A 24,952-nucleotide genomic window follows, 5' to 3' on the forward strand; every position below is an offset into this window, starting at 1 on the left:
TTTCCTGGGAAGTTATTTCGCTTGCTGAATCTCAGGGCCAGCCAGTTAAATCCGAATCTGCATTTTAATTTATAGGTTCATTAAAGTTTGCGAAGCACAAGACCAGGTAACGGCAAAGAGTCTCCTAGGTAGCGTCCAGATGTAGCACTGCTCTGCAAAAGTCCTACACAAAATTTGGACTGAGATGTGCGGGAAGGGACGTGCTGGAGCAGCCCGCAAGGGGGGGGGGGGTGGTATAAGGAAAGTGTGATCCGATTGGCTGCTTTCTCCAGCTCTGGCGTGCAGACACTCCCTCCACACTCCCCTTTTACACCCCCCTCAATTGCTTCAGCTCTCCTACAGCCGGCTGCCCCGAAAACCCGGAGCAGCAGAGTAGTCTCAGCGGACAGTCCTTCTAGGGGCGAAACCAGGCGGCTTGGGCATGCTCAGTTGCTGGGAGAGGTTTGGGAGGAGAGTAGAAAGCTTTGGCTCTGCCCCCACCCCTCTGTTAGCCCCCGCCCCCCTTGCCCCTACCCAGCCGTAGTAGTTCCCCAGCGTGCGCCCGGGGAGAGCAGGAACATGGCGCTCGGAGCGATATAGCAGATGTAGCAGCATCGGAGAAGCAGATGAGGCACCGCGGCTTCGCTACTGACAACCAGCCACCAGGTAGGCAGGCGCACGGGGCAGGTCGGCTTGCATGGGCGCTTGCCAAGATGCGCACGGCTGCTATGCCAGGCATCTGGCTTTGCCTAGAGAGGATGCGAAAGGAGACCTCTATGACAGCACAATTGATTGTGCATCTCCTAGGAGATGCCAAAGGCTAGGGACCCCCTAGGATGGGCAAGGGATCGGGGGTCCGCCCACTCCCCAACCCCCAACACATGCAATATCATCCAGCCTGGGCGCTTCACCGGTCAAATAAAGGATAGTGCTTTTATGCTGGGGTGGAGGGCGTAGAAGATCATACTGGATGCCAGCTCTAAGAGTCTGCTGGTACCCCGAAAGGCTAGCAAGCCCAGCATCAGTTCTTTGTGTATGTACTCGCGCACGCCCTGCTGATGGTACCACAGTGCCTGCTGCTCCCAGGGAGTGCTGGATGCATTGCCAGGGCAGGGTTCCCATATGGTTTTTGTCTTTTAGCAGGTGTGGACCACAAGATGCAATAGCGGAACCTTTATGGGACTGTGTTTTCCTTTGTTATTTGTCTCTGTCTGTTTGCTTGGTGTGTAGCAATGGAAAGAACTTCTGCAGGTGGGCACCGGTGGGCAGAATGTGGTAGAGAGCCCCACTTCCAAACTGGTTAAAATTGTGTGCAATGCCGATCTCCTAGAGAATAAACTTGAAAAGTCTCGGGACTGTCGGTGTCCAGTTTGGAGCCCAAGTGTGAGCATCCTTTTTGAAACCGTGTGTATCTGTAGCTTTCCATTGGGATAGGGTAGAAGTTAATTTGCCAGCGTTCACATCTCAGTTAAGAGAACCCTAGTCTTGTACCAGGCTATTTGAGGAGGTCTTTTTAAATAAAGAAAAAGAGAAGCCAGAAGAAAGTGGCAATGTCAATAGTTGATAACAGCTTGGAAAAACTGAATATACCTTGGGGGAAATGGGGACACCTGGTTGCAGGGTCCTGGGTATTTCACAAAACACAAGTGATCCTCTTGTGGGAATTGATGGCAAGTGGCGACTTCGTTAACTTGAGTTCAGATGAACAAGGTACTCCTTGTAGAAGCCCCTCCTGCATCAGCCTTCTTGATGTTGACATTCTCCAGCGGCAGCTGCAACACCTTACATTTGTATCTCATATGATAAGCAGCATGGCCCACTGGGAGGGAGGGAAGGGAAATTTAAAACATGCCTTTATATCCTCCTTTATCATTTAAGGCTGTGCATCTGTCAGTGGATATCAAGTTTAGCTACTTTCCTCTGCACTTCCATTATTCTTATGATCTCCAAGTGTCAAGAATGAATCAGTATCATGATAATGAAACAGGACCGCAAGAGGGAAATGCATTCAAGTAAATTAACGCTGCAAACGTTCAACCTGCTAACACCTTGACTTTGAATACACACATGCGAAGGAGAACTTTTAATGAAAGCAGTAGAAGTTGATGGCAAGTTCACGGAGAATACTTGTATTAGAATAAACTGTTCTCTGTGAACAAAGATTGGTTTGCTGTTGCAGGTTCTCATTTAACTAATAAATGAAAATTTTGATTGGAGGCATTGGAAACCCAAGTTATCAATGCCTCTCCTACATCCTCAGAGTTTGCTACCATGGACAAGTATGAGAGGCAGGTTTTGTGGGATAATAGTGTCATCTTGGTGATGAGATGAAGCTAAATTTGTAGTCTGGTTCTTCTGTGTTTAGCTTTGTGATTTTGTGTGAGCTGTTTAATTTCTTCATCAGCAATATGGGCTTGTGAATAGCAAAGCTCATGTATATTTTTAAGTGTGGGCATTACTAACAATATGAAGCACCTAGATATTAGGGCAATCCTTTTTGAAAAGGAAATGTAAGTGCTTGGAACCCATATTATATGTGTTATACAAGCCAGATTAAAAACATGCTTTCGCTTAAATGTTTCTAATTGTTTTTATTTCTTAGCATTGACATAACCATTCACCCCAAACTTGGTAGCTTAAAGCAGTAGAAATTTATTGTATTACAGATCTGGGCATTTTGGTTCTAACACTATGGTGTTAGCAGAATGATCTTCTGGTGTTTTTAAGAGAGGGTTCCTCCTCCCCAACTCAGGATCCTATATTCTCAGGCATCCCTTACCCCTGAGCACATAATTCTATCTCTAGCTTCATCTTATGTGGCCCTCCTCTCTGTGCCTGTTCCTTGGTCCGTTTTTAGATAAGGGCAGTGTTCCTGTGGAATTTAGAGCTCACTCTAGCCCTGTCTTAATTTGATTACATCTGCAAACATCTAACTTCCAAATTAGGTGACATGGACAGGTCCTGGGTTGTCATGAATATGGGGGAGACAGGATTTAACTCAGTTTCCTAATATTCCTAATAATATTGGCGCCATCGATACTGTGCCAGCAAGTTTCAGAATATAAAGGATGTCGTAAGTTTAGAAAACACTTCAAAGTTTATTTAATCCAGAGTTTTGTATTCCCAAGTGTGACAGTGAAGAGCAGGATCATAGATACCTCATTCACGTGTCACTTACATGGAAACTGAAACAAACTGGGACTTAAATATTCTATAGATGCCCCCAAGTGATTTTAAGTAGTTGTCTCCCTTGACTATACTAATAGGACAATACAGAACAACAAAAAGAATAGTAAAATGAACAAACAAAAAATAAAAATATTACATAACTTTAAAAATATTTTTAATTTTTAGATATATATTTTATTAGTTCTGTGAGAATTTGTTACATGCCTAAATTTTGGTTGTATTCACTCTCCACTCCTCTACCTAAATCCTCCCAGGTTCATCCTCCTTACCCTCCTAAATGTGTGTGTGTGTGTGTATGTGTGTGTGTATGTATGTGTGTGTATGTATGTGTGTGTATGTGTGTGTATGTATGTGTGTGTGTGTGCGTGTATGTGTATGTGTGTGTATGTGTGTGTATGTGTGTGTGTGTGTATGTGTGTGTGTGTATGTGTGTGTGTATGTGTGTGTGTGTGTGTGTGTGTATACTGAGTCCAATTGGTGCTGCTTGTACACTCATGGGTGTAGAGCCATCTAGTAGAGTGTGGTCAACCTAGTAAAACAGTTAAGTACGTATGTATGTATAAATCTATGTATACATTTGTACATTGTGTGTCTGTGTGTGGGCATGTGGGCATGTGCATGCTATAGCACATGAAAAGACATCTGAGGCCAAATAATCGTTTTTTATCCGCCTATCATGGGTGTCTCGAGGATTGAATTTAGGTAGTTAGACCTGTTGGCAAGCATCTTTACCTCCTCAGTTATCTCAACTGTTCGTAGCTTGCTTTTTTTCTTTTATCTTTTTCTTTCTTTCTTGTGGGTTTGACTTTGATGTTTACTTAAAAAAACACTTGTGTTAGTTCTTTGAGAGTTTCATACTGTTAATTATAATAACTCCTATCCCATCCCCTCCCACATCTAATCCCTATTCAACTCCCATCCCACTTCTGTCCTATTTTCTTTTAAACCCATGGAGTCCAATTTATGCTGCCTATACGTTCTCCAGTGTGTTGCTATCTAATGGAGCGCTTTGGAGCTAGCAGACACCACACCATTTAAGAAAAATACATTCCCTCTTCCAGCAGTTGAGAGTCACTAATATCTCCTTGGGTGGGTGTGGGACACTGTGCCCAGTTCCCCAATTCATGCTGGGATTTTGTCTGGCTTGACCTTTTACAGGTCTGGTTTGTGTTGTCCCAGCTGCTGAAGTTCATAGATGTAGATGTCCTTTAGTGTCTGGAAAAGGCTGTTTCCTTGTCATTCACAGGCTCTTTCTGCTCCCACTTCTTCAATGATCACTGAGGTTTTGGAGGAAGAGGTAGGATATTTGGTTTGGTTGGGGGATGGGTAGGAAGGCAGAGTAGAGGGAAGGTGAGGAGAAATAACTAGTATAAAACATAAGACTTTCTGGAAAATTCACATGAAAACCTATTACTTCCTAAACTTTGACCACACACACACACACACACACACACACACACACACACACAAAAGAACTGGAGTCACCTTAAAACAAAGCAATAATGCCCTTACTAAGTACCACAAACTAACAAACAAAAAGCCCCGTACCAGGGTCATCTCTATTAGATTTTTTTTTGACCAGTGATGTCCCACAGATCCCCAAACACCACAGCTTTTTTTCTTATTTTGGTAAATGATTCAGAGTCTATGAAAATGATTTAGGCAGAATAGCAGGATTCACCTTTGATGCCTCTGTTTCTTTTGTCATGAGCACCACAGAGTGCCACATAGTCTTGTGCATTGAAACTTTGACATCTTTGTCTAAAGCAGAGGCTGCTATCTCTGACACCACTAAGAAACTCCACATCACATTCTCCTCCCTGGATCATGAATATACCTTTCAAATAAGATGGGCTTCTTGGTTGTCCCCCAGTCCATCACAGAGGATAGGACCACATCAGTTCCTTGCATACAGTGCTGCACGGACACCTGCTACAGGTTCCAGAACTGCTAGGAACGTGCCATACTTGTCCAGCTTCCTTCTGGATGTCCTACTGCTGTCACGATGACCTGCTGTCATCAATGTCCAAAACACTTTCCTTTTTGTCTTGCTAGTCCAACCTACTTGACCACTTCCTCCTCATCAACCCAGCGCTCTCAATACATGTTTGTCTTTAATAATACTTTCTATCCTAATCCGTTACTTACCTCATCTTCATGTCTGTAAGCTTTGCCATACTCATTACGTTTGTGTCTTGTATGCAGAAGTTGCTCCATCTGTGTCTGATGAAGAATAGAAGGAAGGAATACTTGGCCTCATAGCATTTTTCTTTGCAAATTTGAATGCATTCTTTTTTTCCGAACCTATGCTTTTCTTACTAGTATGAAAAGAGCAATTTAGAACCTCATCCTAGCTTCAAAAGAGGAGCCTTCTTGGCTTTAACAAATGCATCTTCTAAGAATTGGTTTTAGGCTTGCTAGCAGTTAACTGGATTAGGGTATTTTTCTGGCAACTGAGACTTTTGTAAAAAAAATACATCAGTACATGATCTGCAAATACATGCTCAGTCTCAGACAACACCAAATTAGATCTTTAATTTTCTAGAAACTAATAAGTAATCATATTATATAATAATAATACAATTAATTACTAAGCTTAGGTTGTGAGCCAGGCTTTCTTTTGACCTTTTCATAACCTTCACTGGTGCTACCTGATATTTCCAAGAATACAGAACACTACACACATCATGCACACAATGAAGATTTGACAAATCAATCAGTAAGGATTCTTTTAAGATAAGAAACTTAAACTTAGCAAACAGAGAGAGTTGTTCCTTTTCAGAGGACCATGTGATTGCTGGACCCACCTATACAAGCTTTGTTTTCACTTTTAAATCACTCTGGACTTTAGTGTTGTGATTAATATGAGAGTAAAACTGATTTCTATTTGGGAAAGTTCCTGGAATATTCCAGTCAAATTTTTATGTATGTTTTTATTGGTTAGTTAGTGTGTCTTATTTAATTCAAGGCATGACTGTATGTCTTATTTAATCTAAAACCATTTGTCTTTATTTAATTCAGGGGATAATTGTTTTGGTTGGGAAAGACTGTACAGTACACAGTACATGAAGGAAGCCAGCACAGTTCAATGTAAGAATATACTGTATACTTTTGACTTCTAGAGTAGCTTTAGCATCATATCCTTTAAAAAAATCTTAAAAGTTATTTTATAAAATAATAAAATATCATCTAATTCATATACTTTAATAAAGTTTTTCATGGTAAGTAGCAATATCCCAGAACATGCCTTAATTTTGAATTACACGTGGTACACCCAGAGTTGAATAAATCTTTCAATTAGATCATTAGGTTGGTTATAAAATTCATCTTCGAAAGTAAAAGTCTACCCCACTTATTGACAAAATATATTGGGGAAAATGGCATTATTCATGAGACTGTGAGTATATAAATACCTAGAGAAAATATGAATTGTGCATATAGTACATGAGAATAAAAAGGAATATTTAAACCTTTTTGCAGAAAGCTATGAAATTTTTCTCAAGATGCATAAAAGTAAGAAACAGGGACACAGAACACCACACCTCATTCATGGTCAGAAACACAAATAATATAAAATAGTTTTCGCCCACCATCCACCACCAAATCTATTATATAGTGTTTGCAGAGGGTTTGGCAGAATGTAGCAAAAATGTTTCTGAATGAATAAGTACTTTAAAGCAGAAGAAAATTATATCAAAGAAGTGTGTCTAGGGCTGGGGGGTTATGGCAGGTGATGAAGGTAGATAGACACAGAGACTAAAGGTAGATGAAGGTAGATAGAGGTTTTGTGTACTTGCAGATGGTTGAGACTAGCAAATGTGCTTGGAGTTCATGGCTAGTGTAGGGGTGTACATGCAGCATGGATGTAGAGAAAGATGTGGTTTTTCCTCTGTTTAAATAAAATTAAATTTAATGATCAAACCCAAGCATGGTAGCAGTATATTACTATTGAAGAATTTCATAAATGCATCAGTTGGAGAGAACAGACTCAAATCAGTTTTAGAAGAAGAAGGAATGGAGAAAGCATAAAAAAAATTAGGAGTGTGTGCCAAAAACTTCAAGGAAATAGACTATATCTGAAGAAAACATATCTGGAGACTTACACGACTCTCCAAAGTAAATTCCAGCTATATTGAAAAGTATATAAGGAAGTTGAAAAGCAAAGCTACAAGAAAATGCATAATTAACTTGAGGTGAAAGAGTTCTTAAATATAAAAACAACTGGGAAAATCACAAAACAAAAAAGTGATTTGAGTATGTATTGTATGCAAATATATACATTTTAAAAAGAAACTTAAATATATGGAGCGGTAGTGGTACCAACCATGATAGTTAATGTGATAATATGCTGAAGAATTATTGCAAATTCTAAACAATCAGCATCATCCTTGTTCTCTAAATATCAAAACAAATAATTCAAACTGAAGACATAAAAAAGACAAGTGGAAATACCTATTTTGTCTTTTTACTATTAATAATAGAAATGCAGATAAAATAAAAGTGAGATGTGTATTAAATATTAAGTAGTAAAAATTAATAATACTGACAAGGAGGCATTGAAAGCCACCCTCATTTGCTCATGGTAGGGCAGTTACACAAAGTCTTATCAGAGATGAATGTGAAAAGATCTGGTAAATGCTTTTTAAAATTTATATTGTTTCAAAGAAACTATCTTTCTTATTATTTTCTGTTTGGTCTCTTGAGAAGGAAGTAGATACCAGCAACATTTTAGTCAAAGGTTATTTGTTATAATATATATTAAAAATTAGAAGAACATGCATAACTAAACGGCAGAGGCTGATGGCAGTATTTTCGGTCGTATAGAGAACGGGCTGCTCTGAAGGCTTGACTGTGGTCATTATGAGCATTGTGGACATAGTTGGAAGTGGAGTGCTCAGGCAACTCTACTGCACGTAACACACATTATGAATATGTGCTTTGTGACCCTGGAAAACTAAGAGCACAGTCAGAAAACAGTGAGGCAGTCTCCAGCAGGTACACATGTGGCATTTTTCTCTTTCAATCTCTTTCTGAATTTTTCCAGATCAGAAAACCCACTATTTTGCGAATGTGGTGATGATATACACTCAGGTCGTAATTATTCATGTTACAGAATCCATTGATTATCTGTTATGTCAGGGACTCAGCCAGGTATATCAGCATGGGCTCTAAGTTTGAATGCAAATGAGAGAAACCATCTAACTCAAAATAAAAGGAATCCATTAGGATGATATCAAAGGTCTAAAAGAATTGGCAGGAGGGCCAGGATGGCTCTGTGAAGTAAAAGGAGACTGCTTTTTATCCCACATCTAGGACCCAAGTTTGACCCTCTTGGCCACTTAGAACCCACCTGATGAATGGAGAAAACCAACTTCAGCAAGTTGGCCCCTGACCTGCCTATACACCAAGACAAATGAAAACCTCCACATGCACAATAAGTACATAGATAAATAAATAGATAAATGTAAATGTAATTTAAATAAAAACCCCTGAGTTGCTAGAAATGTAGGAAGTAATTCCCCAAAGTAAATGCACACAGAAAACCTTTTAAAAACAGAGAAGTGGCAAACCAGCTTCAGAGTCTAGATAGCTGTATCAAGAACTCTAGAGACAGACTTTAGAGAAGGCTTGTTTGCTCAAGACTTGGCCACCGCCCATGGGTGACTGTGCTTAGTTTTCATTACCCTACTCCATGCCTCCTCTACCCCCACTGAACACCAGAGAAGGCAGGTGCTCTGACTGGCGGGCTCATTACTGACTTTCCCAAACTGAATCAAACAAAACCAAAGAAGGAACTACTGTCGGTCACCCCAGGAAATGGAAGCCTATAGTTCTGAATATCGCCATTCCTAATGACCATCTTCTGTGATGTAGCTTAGTCAGTTCACCCACTGTGATATGCATACGGATGATATACTGCAGGTTCCCTATGGCAGGATAATTTATGATCCTCACACACAAATGGAGTTTTGAAGGGGAATTTCTATGCTCAGGAGAGAGAAGATGTAGACAAAGAATAATCTTAAACAGTTAACCAAAGAGATAGTTTAGGAATGGATTAGCTACCAACATAGCTCTTTTTCATGAGTACCTGGCATTAAATATGTCCTATGATTCTTTCCATTTAAACCACTGAAAATACTGGAAATAACTTTTGGTGTAAAATTCTAAAAAGTAGCCCTTAGATCAGTTTGTATTCTACTGAACCTCCCATCACAAATTGAAAATTTCTGGGATTATTCAAATTATATAATGGTACTAACAGTATTTTATTTTATGTGTACGAGTGCTTGGATGTGTATCAGCCAGAAGTGGGCATCAGGTCCCCTTGAATTGGAGTTACAAATAGTTCTGTGCTGCCATATGTGTGCTTGGAATTGAATGCAAGTCCTCTGGAAGAGTGACCAATACTCTTAGCCACTGAGCTATTTTTTTCTAGCTCCAATAACGGTGCTTTATGATCCTTTATAAGCTTTTTCCTGGGAAGAAAATAGTTTGTAAACAGAACGAAGAAAAATAAAGCAACCGTTCTTCCATTATACTATATGTAACAAGGGCTTGTTGCTCTAGACTTCATACATTCTGACTCTGTTAGCAATGCCCTCGGCATCATCAAAGATCCCATGTTCCATCTGGAGCCTGTGGTCTCATTCAAGGCCTTGTTTTGTGCATCTAGCATCTTGGCTTCTATGTTCCTAGGAATCCTGGAGCCTGAGGACCCATTCATGGCCTTTCTCTGTGTATCTAGGTCCTGAATTCTATGTTCCTAGGATTCCTGGTCATAATAGGGCTAGATAAAAGCTTATCAGAGAGATGAATAAACTTGAACATATACGCATGTGCTGTCATAAAGCTGTTAGGAGCCAAAGGACAAAGGAGATGAAAGGGATATAGGCTGGTTCTTTGCCTTGTCTTTGAATTCAGGCTTGGCTTCTAGGTTGTCACAAAGGCACACACACACACACACACACACACACACACACACATACATAATTCACTGCTTATGCATCAGCAGATAGATTATTTGCAAACCAGACTCCATTTCTGTGATTACAGATAACATACCAAACAAGATGTAAACAATCATCAAAATATGTTCCCCATGTGCATTAATTAATCATTATAAGAATGTTATCAAATAAGACAGTCAAGGCCAAATGTGCTGCAGCTAGACAGTATAGAGAAGTGCCAAACTGGTTTATCTGCATCCAAATTCCATAAACCCAGGGCAACAGCAACTCAGTAGATACTCAGAGCAGCTTTGCAGGGAACCCGGAACATCCAGGAAATGAAGCTTCACTCAACTAACAGATCTTTGTAAATTCCTCCATGTGCTCAACCCTCAGGTTCAGCTTTTCTCTGCCTTCAGATTTCCTTGTGAAAAGGTTAAATAAAGGCACATGCCTTGCTGTGCTCACTGTCATGGTTAGCTGCATGATCAAAAGGAAAAATCTGTATCTTTTTGCCTTTATAAAATGAGTTTTACTTACAATTTAAAATGTTCTGTTTTGGAAACCTATGTGCCGGTTTTAAATGGAATTGACATTCTCCCCCATCGGCAATGAAACATGCCTTGTTCTTCCTTCAAGTCAGTGTGCCACTGCTTTATACCCCTACTCTTCCAGAGTCTCACCCTCCGAACTAATCAAGACTTTCTGCAAGCAATATCGGCTCTATGATCTATTCAATAGCAGATAATATGATGGAGAGGATCGAGGAAGGCAAAAAGAAGAAGCAAACAGAGTTTTGTTCCAAATAAGACATCTAACGGACAACAATTATCAATTTCACTTTCCAGTTAAAACACAGGGATTACATACAATTTAGAAATGCTTTAACTGTTCACTGAATATCACTTGTGAGTGTTTGCTTCTATTGGTTAGCATTTAAGTTAAAAGATTAGGGAAAGGGGCAACTCGGCTAACAGCTGAAAATCATTAGCTAAAACAGCAGCCAGGCTTACACAAAGACTAATCTTTAACTTCATTGCAGTTTACTGGCCCAGAAAGAAAACATCCTGGAAGAGAGTAGAATTGTCTAAAACAAAGATTTTTTTTCCAATGTAGAAACAGTTACTACTTGGGTGTGCTTTACCCTGTAAAAATAAGGACCTTGGAGAAAGAGGGAGTGAAAGAAAAACATTTTACAGAAAATAGTCTGTACCGCATTCCTTTTCTGTGAAGTTTTTAGGACAATGCTATCTCAACAATTTTAGATATATAGAAATAAGTATCAAATCAATCTTCTGATTGCATTTGACCAATAGCTAGTTATTAATGTGTCAAGTGAACAGTGTAGCTGTCCATACATTGTCTGCTCTGAATTTGTGGATTTGGCTATCTCCATATCAAAAGACATTTGAAAAAAGAATTGTACCTATACTGAACATGTGCAGGCCAGTTTTCTTGTCATTTTCTCCTAAGTAATGGATTAAAACTCTTAACATGTGCATTGTAATAAGTACTACGGATGCTCTAGAGATGAGTTTAAGTACAAGGGAGATATGTAAGGGTTTCATGCAAATATTACACATGAGATTTTAGCATTCAGAGATTATACATGGGGTGCTAGAACCATCTGCAATGTAGTTTGCCCAACTTTTTCAGAATGTTTGAAAGACAGTGGCAGCCTCCCTGGTACGCCCAGCTCCTCACTGCTCTGGTAGATCTACCCTCCTTCCCTCTCATGGCCCCACTATCCTTCAGTCTTATATGATGAAGGCTTCTACTTGTACATCTTGTCCCCACTGTCAGTCTCACTTAGGTTTTGAGTTACACTCCTCTCTGTTCTTTTCTTCACTTCTACCCCCCAAATGAGCGTTCCAGCCACCTGATCACTATCTACTCATCGAAACCACTACAAGTTATTCCATATGGCCCGGCTTACCCGTAGACATTCACTACAATGTGTTATTGATCTACTGGACTTCTGTCTGGCACTAGAATGAAAATTCCGAAGTATCTATTTTGCACTTCCACCTTTGCGTCACACCATCTAGCATCCTGTCTGGCAGGCCTTTAATGTAATTTGTGGATATATTGCTACTTCATAGGCTAAAATGTTTAAGTTCAAATGGGTAAAAATATGGCCATGAATTTAATGTTTTGTAATGGAAGCTAGAAATAGCATATCTATTTTTTTTAAGAAAAAGCCCTAAACTAATATTAGTTTTCTATGTTTTATCAGTGAAAGAAAGGTAAAGATTAATTATTCCCTGGCCTGTTTCTTAGAGGAAGACAGAAATTCTACCATTAGATGTGGCAAGAAGCTAGAGAGTTTAAACAGATTGTAAACAACGAGGGAGATGAAGCACAACATGAGCTAAGTGTTGTGTTTTCAACACCACAGAAAATAACTGAATTTCTTGAAAATCATTAAGGATAATTACTTGATTACTGGATGTATTATACTTACTGCTTTACTGTCCCAAGTTTCTGGGTGAATATACCCGATTGTGGTACTTTTCCTATTTGAACAGCAACTGAGTTTTATATGGAAAACTGAGATTTCACTCATTTTTCACCTGTTCATTGACACTACTGCTTCCGTAGCAATGGGCATACTAGCAAATGCTGAGAAGCTAGGAAGGCTTGAAAGGGAAATAAGTTAAAGCAAGGGCTTCTCAGTCTGAGTCTCAGAACCCTTTCAGTTCCCACAGGCTTTGTTTGTGGGAATGTTCCTGAAGATAGAAGATTCTACAGTGGAAACTGGAAAGAGAATTCAGTGATAGTGTAGAGATGCTTTCTGCAGTAACAGTTACCTTTCACACTTCAGTTGGATTACTAAGGCAAGTACTGGTGTCAGCCTGTTGTGTAGCTACATTGGGTGATCACTTACTACACAGAGTTCACTAACCAAGAATGTATAGAGTCTTCCTTTGAAATCCTGAGTGTGCAGAGCCTGTGGACTCTATCATATATTAGCTTTATTATGATGTCAGTATAGAGCAGTGTTAAATTTTATTTTGCTTGGCACACATAGTGTGAAGTTTCTGAGAGAAATCTAGATTTCTGGTTGTTGTTCACACACGAGAGAGAGAGAGAGAGAGAGAGAGAGAGAGAGAGAGAGAGAGAGAGAGAGAGAGTTGCTGAGTGTTTGGCAACCATGTCCTGCAGCTAAGAAACACCTGTCTGCATCACAGTCTCCACTTTCCATAGTCCAGCAGTTCTCAACCTATGGGTCACAACCCCTTTGGGGATTGAATGACCCTTTCATAGGAGTCACATATCAGATGTTATGTAGCAAAATTATAGTTATGAAGTAGCACCTAAAATAATTTCATTGTTGGGGGTCCCATAAGGAACCTTATTAAAGGGTCGCAGGATTAGGAAGGTTAGGGACCACTGCTACAGTTACTGCTAGTCCTTTATCCAAAATTATGTAATTTTCCTTGTTTAAATCATCTTCTGTGTCTTTAAAGTGTTGTTTGAAAGTGTTACTTTTCCATAGAATAGGTTCCTTTATGTTTTGGTACCATGTCTTTCTTAAATAGTGTGGCTTTTAAATCTTACTGAAAACATAGGCCATTTTACATAATTATTTATAAGAGAAATTATACTTTTAATGAATCTATTTATTTTATGTCCCAGCCTCAGTTTCCACTCCCTCCTCTCTTCCCATCTCCTCCCCTCACCCCCCTCTATTACTACTCTCCAATCTGCTCCTCCTTCATTTTTGTTCAGGAAAGGACGGGGAAAGCAACTTGGTATCATGAATAGGGTCCTAAAAGCCAGGAAAAGAGTTGGAGATAGCCCCTGCTCCCACTGTTAGGAGTCCCACGAGAGGACCAAACTACACAACTGTAACATATATGCTAAGTGCCTAGGTCAGTGCCATGCAGGCTCTGTGATTGTTGGTTCAGTCTCTGCGAGCCCCTATGAGGCCAGGTTAGCTGATTCTGTGAGTTTTCTTGTGGCGTCCTTGACCACACTGGTTCCTACAATCCTCGCTTCCTTCTGCAGGATTCCCCAAGCTCCACCCAGTGTTTGGCAGTGGGTCTGCATCTCTTTCCATCAGTTGATTGATGAGTTCTCCCTGATAATAGTTAGGCTATTAGGCTAGGCACCAATCTATGAGTATATCAGAATATCTTTAGGCATCATTATATTGACATTTTTTTTCTCCAGTCATGTTTGGTTTTATCCTGGGCCTCTGTACCATCCTTCTTGTGGGTCCTGGTGCTCCTGTTAGTTTCAGGAATGGTCTTATTCTTCCGGATGGGATTTAGGCTAGACTTGTCATTGGTTGGCCACTCTCTTAATCTCTACCACAATCCTAACACTAGCACATCACGTAAGTAGAACAGAGTAAAGACCAAAGATTATATGACTGGGTTGGTATGCCACTACGTCTACTTGAAGTCTTGCCTGGTCACAGGAGATGGCCAGCTCAGGCTATGTATCTGCTACTGCCAGGAGTCTTAGCTGCAATCATCCTTGCAGAATTCTGGAAGATTTCCTTGTTCCAGGTTTCTACTTTACCCAGAAATGCACCTTTTTCTAGTAGTCTTTTTCAGTACTCTCCCCCACTCCTAACCTCATCACTAATGTGCCTATCCCCACCTGCCCACAGTTAACTATTGAAATCTCTTCTATTTCCCTTTCCCAGGGAGAAGAGGGTGTTCCCCCCACCCTCTCCATGAAACTTCCTTGCTACCTAGTCTCTTTGGGTCTGTTTATTATAGCATAGTTATCCTTTATTTTAAAGAAAATATCCACTTAAGAGTGAGTATATACCATGTTTGTCTTTCTTGGCTTGTGTTGCCTCACTCAGAATGATTTTTTCTAGTTCCATCCATTTGCCTTCAAATTTCCTGATGTCATTGTTTTTAACAGCGGAGTAATAATCCATTGTGAAAATGTACCACATTTTCTTTATACATTCCTTGGTTGAGGGGCATCTAGGTTGTTTCCAGGTTCTGGCTATTAATAATAAAGCTGCTATGAACATAATTGAGCAAGTGTCCTGTGGCATGATTGGGCATCCTTTGGGTATTGCTCAAGAATGATATTGCAGAGTCTTGTGGTCAATCAACTCCCAGTTTTCTGAGAGAGCCACACTGATTTCCAAAGTGACTTTACAAGTTTGCACTTCCATTAGCGATGGAGGAGTGTTATATAGTAATGGAGTAGAGCCTGTGGTGTACATGATATGCATCCTAAAAATGGTAGGGTAGGGCCTTCCACATCACGTGCATTCTTTATAATACTGTAGTGGAGCCATTCACATGATGTTTGTCCTATAATTGGAGAGAAATCATAACAATGATTTGTGTTCAATAGAATGGGTGGGAAAAAATCTAAAAACCAACATGAGAATCACCTGAGGTGCTAAGAATTATAGTATCACTATACCTTGCTTAAAAGCAATGCAAAGCAAATGAGATAGAAAATTCCAGAACTGTCCCTAGAGTTTTTATTTGCTTAGAAAAGGGCAGCATTGGAGCAGCTTTCCATTCATTTTCTGACTTCAATTTTGTTTTAAACACAAAGTGCAGTACTCCCACTGAGGAGTTCTTTTTTTTTTTCTGTGTGGTCCAGGGTTTGCGCTGACTGTTGACACCACTGTAGAACAGAAATTCTTTGGTTTTAATTTAGTTACTTAACTGATAAGAGTAAAATAAATAACCATAGGGCTAGAAGGATAGCTCAGCAGGTATAAGCATTTGCTGCACAGCCTGCTGACCAGACTTTGCTTCCTCAAACCCACATAAAGATAGGAGGAGATGACTCACTCCAAAGTTGCCATCTGAACTTGACATGCTCATGGTAGCAGGTGCACACCCATGTACCTGCACACATGTACATATAAACATATACACTAAAAATAAATACAAAATTAAAGGTACATAAATACAATTAGATCTGCCTATTCAGGTGGTACCTATACCTGTCTGCTTTATCCTTTGACAGGCTAGATTTTAAAAGTATTTGAAAGCAGATGTTATAGTTACTATTACAAATAGACACCCATGTTTCCAATAGATGAACATTGTGCTCTCTTTTGTGTTTTAAGTCATGTAGGGGCCACAGTAATGAACATACTTGGCAAATCCATCCTTTGAATAAGAGACAGAGAGCATACAGTGAACATTGTGAGCAAGTGTATGCAATGGCAGCAGCTGATAAGGGCTTGGAGAATATGGAAAGGATAAAGGGGTCAGAAAGTTTGGCATTGGTGGAAGTCATAAGTGTTGTTTAAAATAGAGGGGCCAGATCAGACCCACTAAAATGGTGATATTTGAAAGAGAGGCAGAAAATAACCCTGTGCTACACGAAGATGTCGATTTCTTCTGAGAAATGTTATGTGTGTGGTTTTGTCACTATGCATCCTAACAGAGTACATTGCAAAAGCCAAACAAGGCACATCTTTTAAAAATATTAACCTTAAAAAATCACCAAACAAAGAACACATTTCATTCTGGCATTTTTATAAATAGGCCTATCTTTTGAGGTGGTCATTGATGTAAATAAGAGGCACGGTAAACACAAAATGTGTGAACTGGACTGGCTGCTGGTGTAACAGCATAGTTTCAATGTAAATAATTTTTTTAATCACAAAGAGCACACTCTAAAACACAGATTCTAATATACATAACAAGCAGTATAGTCATTTATCATCACAATCATGTGTAGTTTTATAAATTTATTTGCTTGTAGAAAGGTATTTCTCAGAATTGAAGCCAAAGTTAGCAATGATAACTTAAATCCTATGAACACGTTCATTATTCATAGCCATTGAGTTCTCTGAGTTCTATATTCTATCTCATTTAATTCTTGAAAGAAGTTCATAAAAGACAATAGGAAAAAGTACTTTCTCACTTCTAAAGCCTAAGTCCTTTGCCCGCTTCTATTTTGATTGACATTCCCTTTAGAATCAAAACTTGATGTAAGGATTCAAGAGCAAGCTGATGATTCGGAAACTTCAAAGAGCATCATTAAAAGAAAGAAAGAAACACAATGATGGAGTGCAGATTGGTTCATTGCTGCAGTGCAATTAAATACATCAGATTGGATTGTAAATAATAGAAATTTGTTTCTCTTTGATCTAATTCTGGGAAGAGAAGGAGGGAGCTGTAATGGTGTGTGAGGGAGTATTATCAAAGAACATCATATAAGTGCATGAAGATGGCATATGTGTGTGTTTTTCTGAGGTAGGGTTTCTCTGTAGCTTTGGAGCCTGTCCTGGAGCTATCTCTTGTAGATCAGGCTGGCCTCAAACTCACAGAGATCCACCTGCCTCTGCTTCCTGAGTACTGGGATTAAAGGCATGTGCCACCACCACCTGGCTAAGCCATGTATAATATTTCTTAAAGGCATAGGTTATTTAAGATGGCTTTGTTTAAGTTAAGTAACAGTTTTTTCAAAGGTCTATGAAATCAAAGATCTAGAGGTGAATAAATCAAGGACAAATTACCAGCATCCAGAAAGGGCTGTCTTTAAGAGAGTACTTTAATGCAATACCCTCTAGAGGGGATGGGCAAAGCTACATCCTCCTGGGACAGGAAGATAAGACAGAAAAGAAGCTCACCTTCACCTCTTTTAAAGGACAGGGATCCTGTCTATGGCACTGTGTCTTCATGATCCAGTCACCTTTTGAAGGTCCCATCTGTGAGTATCATTATCATTAGGTCTAAGTGCCAACACAGAAATGTCAGAAAGATGTGCATATCCAATGCATAGTACAAAGGTTACCAATAATGGAGTATTAAACTGGGAAAACTGGAAACTATGTAACACTCCTGTTTCAGAATCCATCTATCCAAAGATGAAAGAGCCACCTTTTATCAGTCATTGATTAAAAAGTGATCCCAAGAAAGCTTGATTATTTACAGTTAACATCTGAGATTTGGGGAAATCCTCAGGAACAGAGTGTGGCTGTTGGAAATCAATTTGAATACAAGTCAGCTGGAAAGCTTGCTAGCCGCATACATAGTGTTTAACCCATGTCACAAAAGTTTATGGATCTTTGGGAAATTGCTATTTAAAATGAAACAAAACATTTATCTTTTAAAATTTTATTTTCATATGCAGGCCAAAGGTCATTGTCATGCTAACATACAATATACCTTGAAAATTCCCCTCCCCCCACACATCCCATTTTCTCCCATTAGTCCCATTGTTCTCTATACAGTTTGATTCTACTTGCATTTCATTTATACATATATGATTTTTATCTACACATAAGTCTCTAAAGAGCCATAAATGAGAGAAAACATAAAGTACTTAGCTTTATGACTAATTTAATTTGCTTATCATGGTGATCTCCAATTGTATTCATTTTCTTCCTAACTGTATGGCTCTGTTTTCATTGCTTACAAAAATTCATGGTGTTTGCAAAACTACAGTTTCTTTATTTAACAATACTTCTGATATTAGATACCTAGATTGATTTCATATCATAGCTAGAGTGGTGTGCAAATATCTCAGTGATACGTTGCTTGAAGCCCTTTGAAACATACCCAGAAGTATTATAGCAGGGTTCTATGGAGGACCTATTGTTAGTCTTCTAAGGAATATCTCTACTAACTTCCATAGTGATTGCATTAATTTACATACCCACAGGCAGTATATAAAGGTTACCTTTTTTCTGTATCCTGGATAGCATTTTTCATTATTTTTTTTTCATACTGACTGCAATTCTGCTGGGGTGCAATGGAATTTCAGTATAATTTTTTACTTGTGTTTTTCTGAAAGTAAGTAAGGATAAACGACTTTATAGTTGTTAGACATTTGTTCTTCATGTAAAAGGTGAATTTAATGGACCTACAAAGCTTGTACAGCAAGGAAAATAGTTAACTGAGAGAAGAGACAGCCTACATGAGTTACCAAAGACACTATAGATAAACTTTTTCTTCCCACCATCTTGTGATCTTAATTTTTCCTCTTTCTGTCCTAATTTGCCATTGTTCTGCTGTTTCTATTTTGGAGCTTTGGTAAGAAATAGATTTGTGTTGATATACCGATTTAGACTGGAGTTAAAATGAAAATACATTTGCATGTTTGATATCTAACTTAATGGGAGGAAAATCAATGCTAAAATTGCATCCTGAATGATGTTCAGGGAAATGAGCTTCTAAGCTTCTAGTGAGCTAGTGAGATCATGCCATTCCAACTTAATATGAAATATATGTACCCAGTGTACCCAACACTTACCCTAAGCACTCTCCCTCCCCTTGAGACTTCTCATACAGAATCTATTTTCTCACAGTGACTTATGAGATCTGCTGTTGGAGAATCCTACACAAACTCCTGTTTGTTACGTCATTTCAACTTTGGGGAAAGACAAAATAGAAATTAACATTGACGGTTGCTATGTACTAGGTTGATTTTATTCAGCTGCAGACTAGATCCTAGTCTCTGTTATTTCTCTAGTTTTGCCATCCATGTTACATATCAACAACAATACAATCATTATTTTGTTTGTTTGAGGAAATTCATGGAAGCTTGAGAAAATGGTAAACTTAACATCCTAACTAATGATTACTTTCAGGTCCTCTGAGACCATGATGCTTCCAGCATTCTCCACGGATATTATCAGCTAAGTACTTTATTATAATTCCACTGATTAGGTAGGGACATTAGGCTTGTCTGTCTAGGTTTATTTGCTTTCCCTGAAAGCAAAATATTGAGTCATGTAGAATATTAGCTTCTTTCTAGGCATAGCCTTTTGAGGTAATACTCTGGTATTGCTGGGCTGTGCTAAAGAGAAACTTAATTGATGATACTTTTTAAAGCATTACCTAAATGTCATAATAATTAATAATTTAATAATAAAAAGGCATTATTCAGAAGCATCTTGATATGTTTTAGGGTCCTGACAATAGAATTTTGCAATGGGGGAGAGTTTTGTATTACCTCTAAAAATACCTTATGAGGGTGGAACTGTAGAGTCAAAAAGCAGATGGAGGCCAATGGATAAAAATTACCCAATGGAGAAACCTTTGAGTGGGGGTAAAGAAAATTCTAGGTAAACCAGCATAACAGGATCCCTACTGAAGACCAACCATGGCAAAAAGAAAAAGCCTGTGGGTTGGGGGGTGGTCAGCTACCAAGAATGATAGATTTACTAACTCACTAGGCATGGAAATTTTCTAAAACTGGTAGGTGCACAGAAGGGCCTTATTATAAAAGAATAGGTCTGAGAGTCAGATTAGATATAGGCAAACAAGGAATCTTTGTCAATTGCCAGTGCTAGCTACTTGTCTTTTTATTTGTTCAATTTCTTAGTACGATTCCCAAATTGCCTTCAAAAAGAATATATAATCTCACTTTCTCTTCCAGGAAAATCTTAAGTCCTCCTCTCCTTCTGGTAAAAAGAAAGTATGAAATCTTTCTTCCAGACCAGTCACTAGAGAATAGGAAACACAGGGGTATGTATGGGGGGAGGTATTTATTCTAAATGTGTCCCCTTTCCATTGTTTTACTACCATGAAAGTTTTTAATTTTTCCACAGTAGAGGCAATTTGATATTTGTTTTGGAAATGACAGCTGGTTTTATGATAAAAGTAGATGATGACCCCTGTGACCCCTCAGGGAAGGTCCCTGATGCAGGACACCAGTCATTGCCGGCCTTCACCTGCCATGACTTTTTTCACCTGGAACTGGCAACATTGAAATCTGATATAAATCATGGGCATTAACCTTGAGATTTCTCTGCATGAAAAAGCAGTATTTATAACATTTCATGGGTCTTGGATTGCAGCCTCTGTGTGGACCCTTACTAGCAGTGCATGTTGACAAAATGTATTATTTTTTTCTGAAAATTAACAATCGCAGGTCTCTATTGTTTCCAATTGTCATCATACTGCCCCAAAAGGTGCATCTGGCTGATATTCTTTAGGAGCTACCATAAGCTAGGAGATCAATACAGAATGTGTGATGATCAGATGAATAAATTGTGCTTAATTCAATAGATGTCTGGTACACACTAAGTACCTACAAAGACCTTTTGTCGATACCCATTTGGTAGCCTCTCAATTAAATAAGATTTTATTTTACAGATTTAGAAACTACCCACTGATGGTGGTGCATGCCAGCAGGATACACTAAAGAGGTGGAGACAGGAGTATCATGAGTCTAAAGCTAGTATAGTCCTTCAAGGATCTGGGGAGAAGGCTCAGTGGGTAAGGGCATTTTCTATGCAAGAACACTCCCTATTCAACCAAAATAAAGTTAGAAAGAAATAATCACCTCTACAAAATTGTTCTTTGGCCTCATACATGCAAACGCACATAAATAACAGAGAGAGAGAGAGAGAGAGAGAGAGAGAGAGAGAGAGAGAGAGAGAGAGAGAGAGAGAGAGAGAGAGAGAAATACTGATAAGCTAATTTTACAATTAAAAACATCATTACAATTTCAATCTTAATGTTCTCTCTACCAGAGTATCCACTTCATCACCAACTATTGTTTTTAGAATATGCTTATGTATATAGTTTTTATACTATAATTTTGCCTCTATAAATGAAACATGGGATCTGTGAGGATATCCATTGTGTCATAAAGAGCAGTAGATATAAGGGTCCATGTGTCGTATCCTATGACATTCTCCACTTACTGCACTGTTAAATTGTGGTTCTGGCAGAATAATAATAGAACAGAGATCTAACAGTAGTGGTGGTAATTACAGCTATGCTCATCAGTGTTCTCCAAAAAAGAAAAGTTGTTTATTACAAGGTATTAGCTCACAAGGTTAGGGAGGTCTAAAGAGCTGGGAGCCTCAAGTACAGAGGCATGAGAAGATCCATCCCCCAGTTCAAGAAATCAAGCAGAAAGTGGACCCTTCTCTGGATTGTTGTTGGTGTTCTTTTCAGAGCCTGGTGGACTGGATGGTGTCCTACAACATTATAGAGGGCTGTTGACTTTACTCAGTCTTTGAACTCAAATGCTTATCACCTCTGGAAACACTTCATAAACACTGAGAAATTGTGGGCATTCTATAGTCCAGTACGAGCAACACTTGCTGTTAGAATTCACTAGAACAAGTAACCTTTACATCATTCTTCCTTCATGTGGTGGTATTACTCAACAACTCCATGAGTTCTGCACTATGGTAACCTCTATGTTTCATATAAGGAAACACAATTCAGAGAAGTAAAAAAAATCACCACTTTCTGAACTTAAGACAGTCATATCTCTTGCAAGAACCTGCCATCACAATCCCAGAGCAATACTGATCCCAGAGCTCTAGTCTTCTAATATCAGAATTTTCATTTAAGTAGTCTGGGATTTACACAGCAATTCTTCAGACTTGGGGAGTTTAGTCATGTGACTGAGCTTTCTCGGTGGCATGCATGATTTAGCTGGATGTCTGGCTTCAGTAACTGGAGAAGTGACTCTGATTTGAGTTATTTCAGAGTCAGGACAGAGTGGTCACAGTGTATATAATAGAAATGCACTGGATTTTATTTTCATTTGAGTAATTTGGTGTGATGGAATTTATCATGTACTGGGCAGAGTAAAGGAAAATTTTCAAATAGTAGAAACAAGGAGAATTGCTAGCGGATACCTCTCAACATGATTAAGACTAGATAAAGGACATGATGGGAAGTAGATTCAGAAGACACAGGACTGCAATAGAGCGATCCATGTGTGAACAAGATTGCTTTTTCACTAAATTCTGGGGAGACTTCAGCTTTGAGACCGGAGCAGTGAGTTTGGTTCAGACTTCAGTGTGTGGATTTGGAGAGTGATATCAGAGTGGAATCATATGCCAATAATATAACTAAGAATTAAAGGACCATCATGGCCAACAGTGCCTAGAGTTTTACTTACTGTATTACCTGAGGAATGTTGGGAAGCAATCCATCAAATTTTCAGTGCAGATATTAAGTCAGATTAATACGTCCAGGGGTATAGACAGCAAAAGTGTCACATGGTTTCCTGGTGGCCATGCTCACATCATCGACAGTGTCACCATAGCACATAGAATACTGAGGCACTGAGTTAGAAAATGAGGAAATTATAAGATTGTGAGTGGGAAGGCCTTTTGATAATAAGCCATTTTTTGCTCATGTATTTGGTTTGATGTGTGCTTAAGATACAGCATAAGATAAAGTGCTATGAATCAGCAATTGCCCAAATCATGGGGAACTAAAGCTCTTAAATCATAGCGTTATAATTTTTCTTTTTAGCATCTATCAATTATACAAAATAATGGATTTCATTATGGCATTTTCATACTTGTTTATATAAGGCGCTTTTATCTTATTAAGCTCCGCTATCTGCTTTTGTATATATCTCCATTATAATTAGCAGCATTTTAATTTTACAATGACTTTTAAAATAATAGTATGCCATCCAATTCTTGGTCTCTGAAATTCCATAAAACATGGCAATGCAGCCACAAACTTTTTTAAGTTTTCGTTTTTACTTTATGTGCTTGGATGTTTTGCCTATACTTATGAATTATAGCACATACATAGATGGTACCTGTAGAGACTAAAGATGACATCAGCTCCCATGAAACTGGAGTTATGGATGGTTGTGAACCATCATGTAGGTGCTGAACCCAGGTCCTCTGCAAGAGCAGCAAATGCTCTTGAATACTGAACTTTTCTCTGGCCTCACTCACCATTAACCTATTTCAAATCATGCTAGATGATATGTTAAGCCTTTTATATATATATATATCACATGGTTAATTATTGCTGTCTCATTGATGAATAAAATTGTCTCTGAAACAAGTTTATCCTCTGAGCAGTGGATGAGGATGAGGTGAGGGGGAAGGTAGAGGAAGCGGGAGGAAGGGAGAGAGTGGGAATGGGGATTGATATATAAATTTTTATTTAAATAATAAAAAAATCACTATATTAAAAATTGAAAAATATAGAAAATATACATTGTTCCATGGCATTTCCTATTGAGAACTCTTTAAATCTCTCGCACTGGATAAACTCTCATCTCCTAACCTGTAGTTAGGAGATGAACCTTTCTATGACATGAGCCAATTTATTTCCTCTCTTTATCCCATGTCATTCTTTATTTGATCTTCCTGAGGGCATATTTGCCATTCTTTGTACCTGGGTGTCTTTGTCCAAGAACTTGACTTGTGAGGCATATTCTTGTCACTCAGATCTGCTAACACTTCCTGCTCTGAAAGATGAATATAATGCCATGTAAAGCCAACCAAACCCCATCACAACATGAAGTTTCATTGTTATTCCATTTTAAGTATGTTTGGTATAAGTTTTATTTTAGCCATCTAGTATCTGTGGTGACACTTCACGGCACTTTAATGCACACTTCCCCCACGACTAATGATGCTTAGCAAGTTTGCATGTGTTAGCTGTTGTTTATATTGTTTTCTGTGGTAGAGTGGTTACTCGGAAATATTTGCTCGTTTTTCAGATGAGGCTTTAAAATATATGTTCTTTCAATACCCAGCTTTATACGGTTTTCACTGGCTTGGGGACACATGTGACATGGAAAGTTTTGAAACGTGCTTAAAGTTAACGCTTTTAAGAAATTACATACACTCATGGACACATAAGATTGTCTGAGTTTCTGGTGAGTACATCAGCTGCATCTAATATGCCCAGGCTTGTTTGGTTCCCTGAGCATTAGTCACACACCGCCATGTGGCCTTCACAAGGATGAAAATCTGTGCCTATGGCCGGAGCCCAAGATCCAGTGTTACACTTGTTTTGTCCACAAACAGAAGAGATACCTTACTCTCACGCACATTGATGTGCAGAATGTGCGCTGGTTAAGTTTAGGGATGCTGCAGTTGAGCAAATGTATGTTGGTGCCTGACAGAATTGCTAGGACACCGCCTAGCATGTCAG

At 38.9% G+C, this 24,952-nt stretch overlaps 1 protein-coding gene across 2 annotated transcripts in view; it reads left to right on the top strand.

Moving 5' to 3' along the window:
- Positions 1-498: 498 nt before the first annotated feature.
- Pak5 (p21 (RAC1) activated kinase 5) overlaps positions 499-24,952 on the top strand; it is a 248,319-nt gene continuing 223,865 nt past the window's right edge. For both annotated transcript variants that reach the window (XM_050134486.1, XM_050134485.1), the window contains exon 1: positions 499-645. The gene's annotated coding sequence lies outside the window, so the exon portion shown is untranslated. The remainder of the gene's footprint in view (positions 646-24,952) is intronic.

Source organism: Alexandromys fortis, unplaced genomic scaffold, assembly GCF_014885135.2.
Source record: "Alexandromys fortis isolate MF-2015 unplaced genomic scaffold, M_Fortis_MF-2015_v1.1 scaffold_6, whole genome shotgun sequence".
NCBI lineage: Eukaryota > Metazoa > Chordata > Mammalia > Rodentia > Cricetidae > Alexandromys > Alexandromys fortis.